At 45.1% G+C, this 4,182-nt stretch overlaps 1 pseudogene; it reads left to right on the top strand.

Moving 5' to 3' along the window:
* Positions 1–4,182, top strand: part of LOC106817593 — a 12,413-nt pseudogene continuing 8,231 nt past the window's right edge.

Below are 4,182 nucleotides of genomic sequence, written 5' to 3'. Positions count from 1 at the left end.
GTTTTTCCGTAGATATCGTCAGAAATTGTGAGTACTCAGTCTGTAGTAGCTAGCGCATGTTATTAGTGGATGTTCCCTGATGGGAAATAAAAAAAAATACGTTAGCTAGACGGCGGAAGTTGCGTACATGCGGTTTAACGTGTAAGGTTGTCTGCTTTCGCTGATTGTGACCGCTCGTTTTTCTTTGCCGCTCGTCGTATAACGTGGTTATCGCCGCCTCGGTTTGCATTGCGTGTTTGCGTACCGATTCCATCGGACGCACAGTAAGTACTATATTGTATCGTTAGGTAAACTAGGCCTTGGCGACACGCTTTCACGAAGAAATCGGGTTCAGTTAAAAGACCATCTTCATGTTTTACACGTAGACGCGCAGGTTTTAGAAACAAATGAAGCTGTGTGCGGTACATGGTTACCTCTTTCGAGGTTAAAGAGCTACATAATACGCGTCCGTATGGGTTCATTATTTCGATTTCGTTCAAATCAAGCGCAATCTGTCGCCCGCCCCTCATTTCAAAGGCAATGAAGCAATTAAAGATGATCATAGCCAGATGTGATTTGAATCGTGAAATACACGGATCGTCTGTCAAGCAGTGTGAAAGATCCTGTAATCTATATACATTTGCCGAGTCAGTATGTTTCATTGGGCTTAGATACTCTGGAATATCAGAGCGGGTTAGGAAAGAGGAAGATTATTGGGGATTTTAATTATTTAGAAGCGGATTTTTTTGCATGCAACCTAGAAAGGTATGCCTCATAATTTTTTCGTTTAATTGAATTATTGTATAATAACGACACTAACAATTTGCGGGGACGGTTAATGAATGCATTTTCTTCAGAATGAACGAAAATGACACATTACGAGCAAATCTACTTAATTATTCACTGTCTATAAGAAGGGGGCAATTTCAGTGCCCCTGGTAAAAAATATGCTATTTCCCAGTTCCCAAATAATAAATATCGCAATTCCCATTTTCATTTCCGAATCCCCAAAAAATATTTGGTATTTACCGGTTCACAGATAATTAAAATGGCACAATCTTCCTCTTTTATGGCATAACACTGTTGTTATTCATCACGCAAACATTTTTCATTAGACTATAGTGCACCTCAAATTTATCCCCCAACAAAATATCAAACCACCGTTTAATTATTACAGGCGCGGTGCAACACAACAACTTTTTGTGTGATCCATGTTTAAAAAAACGCATAACAGAGACTAAAATATTACGTCAAGGTTACAATTGTATGCTCATCTTAAAAATGCTGCCTCGTTACTTAGCTGCTTGCCATATCATGTTATCATGCCTTTATTTCTAATGATAATCCGTAGTTTTTAGCTTCTCCTGTTTTCATCACTCCCAACGTAAATGTAGGCAATTAGTACAAAAGCGGCCTACATATGCAAACAGAGCAACAATTCGTTGCGCCCTACTCTGACCACAATGATCATACCCGGTTACGTAATGTCCAGTAACGTGATCTCAAGTGGCATTATGTCCGGACGCATCATGCCGGTAGGGATTACGTCGCAGCACAGTCTTGCTGTGCATAGCTGATAGTGAGCAGCTGCCGTGAGCGCCTGCATGCATGTGTACGTGTGTGCGCGCGTGCGTGCGTGAGTGAGTACGTGTATGCGTAATTGAGTGCGTGCATGCGTGCGTGCGCGCGTGTGTGTATCTGCGTGCATGTGTTCGTGCGTGTGTCTGCGGGCGGGCGTGCGTGTTGTGTTAATTGTGTGTGTTGTGCATGTTAGTGTACGTGCGTGCGTGCGCGCGTGTGTGCGCGCATGCGCGTGTATGTATTTTGTAAACCGTGAGTGATTAGAAATCATGCAAGATCGTTAATGATTCCATCGGACGATTATTTATTTTGTAATGAACTACGAATCGCGTTGCACCGCACCAACTGACTGCAGGATGCAGTTGAGTATCTTTGGTTCTATTCGCCAGTATCAATAGCAGATTATACACAAATTATTTATTTACCTATTGTATAGTCTTGTTAGTGTGGGTAGAGTTAGTAAGTTCGTCTCAAGTTGTCTCTCTGCGAAAGAAGTCGGCCGCAATTTAGCCAAGGAGACGTAGTTAGAACTACGAATCATTTCACTCTACATTTCATCAAGTGTGACAACATGTTTAACGTATTTCTCCGGGGTTAGATGGGCGCAACCGCCTCCTAATAGGTCGTCAATATTATTACACTGATTGACACTATCAGCTAACGTGTCGGTGTGTTTCACGGCCTGCGCGCACTACGTGTGACTTGACGTTGGTGGGCTTGACACGCCTACTGCTTCCCGGACAGAGCAAAGAGCGAGCGTCTCTCTCTCCCTTACCTCGTTTTTCCTTCTCCTCACTCTATCCCTTCTCTCCATCGCTTCTCTCTTCCTTCCTCCATTCCTCCCTCCCTCCCCACCAGTCTATCTCTCACTCGCTTCTTTGTTTCGGTCTCTTTTCCTTGCCCACTTTCTCTCCGTCTCTTCTCTCTACCTCTCTCCTTTCCTCCCCCTCACTCCCCCTCTCTTTCGTGCTAGCTATTTCTGTCGTTAATTGTCGCTGTGTACCATCATGATTCAGCTGGTGTCGCTGCGCGCTCTCCACCCACGTCGCCGTAGATCAGGCCATGCTTCCGTGGCTCAGCTGGAGCATGAAGTCTCGCACCTCCAGCGCTCCTCCGCAGCAGCAGCACCACTCATCCGGCGCCATCGACAGCTTCCGCTATTTTTAGCTCGCCTAGCAGACGACTAACACAGCATCAGTCGCGCGCGCACTGTTGCCGCGTTCACACCGTGCGCCGTGAGGTGAGTAGGCCTACATGCATTTGTACGTGCGTCTGCGTGATTGTGTGGGTGCGTGCGTGCGTGCGTGTCTGTTGTGTGGGTACGCGTACGAGCGTGCGTGCGTGCGTCTGTGTGTGTGTGTGTGTGTGTGTGTGTGTGTGTGTGTGGTGTGTGTGTGTGTGTGTGTGTGTGTGTGTGAATGTGTGTTGTGTGTGTGTGTGTGTGTGTGTGTGTGTGTGTGTGTATGTGTGTGTGTGTGTGTGTGTGTGTGTGTGTGTGAGGTGTGTGTGTGTGTGTGTGTGTGTGTGTGTGCTGCGGCGTGAGACAGAGAGAGAGAGAGAGAGCGCGCGCGAGATACCCTCGCGTATGTCAGCGCGAGCGCTGTGAGGATCACAGGCACTTGGAACGTCTCAATAAAAAAAAAAAAAGGTAAATAAACACGAAATGTACCAAAGTCTTAATGCTTCTCTATACTCTATTCGCCCATAATCACACTGTAAAGCAGGTCTAATGCTCATCTGCAACACACAAGTACACCGCCGCGCCGCCCTGTGCTGGCGTGCACAAACAACATGACAAGAATAACTTATTCATGTTGTTTGTGCACGCAGCCAGGGACGACGGTGCGGTGTACTTGTGTGTTGCAGATGAGCATTAGACCGGCATTTACAGGTGATTATAGGCGAAATAGAGTATAGACGCCATTAAGACTCTTGGTACATTTCGTGTTTATTTAGCTCATTTTTTTTAGACGTTCCAAGTGCCTTGAGGTGGTGAGTGATATCAGGGGAGAAAATTGCATGGAGTAATATTGATGTTGCGTTGCCTAGGGAAGTTACTCGGATCCTGAATTAATTGTAGGAAAGAAAGATGACGGGCTGGTCTCATGAATATGGGGCAATTTATTTTTTGCTCTTTCATATAAGTTTACGACAGGTTAATATTTAACAAGCTCGTATAATTGTTTATGAGAGTAGTGTGCTTGATAACAAACCCTATTGTTACATATTGAACCCATTGTATGGCGATCAATATAATGTCGACCGTAAACAAGCTAACGCTTACGTGGAGATGAACCAATTACCAATTATGATTAGACATCGTGTAATTACAAGACAGATTATAAACGATTATATTTTGTCACAACTTATACAATTTCAAAATTGTCAGCGCAGGTTATTCTTGATGTCGTGTGGGTGGATGGTGGGAGGGTAATAGTTGTTATTGTAGGGGTGGGATGGTGGGAGGGTAAGTATAGTTGTATTGTAGGGGTGGATGGTGGGAGGAGGGTAATAGTTGTTATTGTAGGGGTGGATGGTGGAGAGGGTACTAGTTGTTATTGTAGGGAGATGGTGGGGGAGGGTATAGTTGTTATTGTAGGGGAAGATGGTGGGAGGGTAATG

Source organism: Priapulus caudatus, unplaced genomic scaffold (genome assembly GCF_000485595.1).
Source record: "Priapulus caudatus unplaced genomic scaffold, Priapulus_caudatus-5.0.1 Scaffold34, whole genome shotgun sequence".
NCBI classification, from domain to species: Eukaryota; Metazoa; Priapulida; class Priapulimorpha; order Priapulimorphida; family Priapulidae; genus Priapulus; species Priapulus caudatus.
The sequence above is the reverse complement of the archived record's forward strand: the minus strand, read 5'-3'. Positions and strand labels throughout refer to the sequence as shown.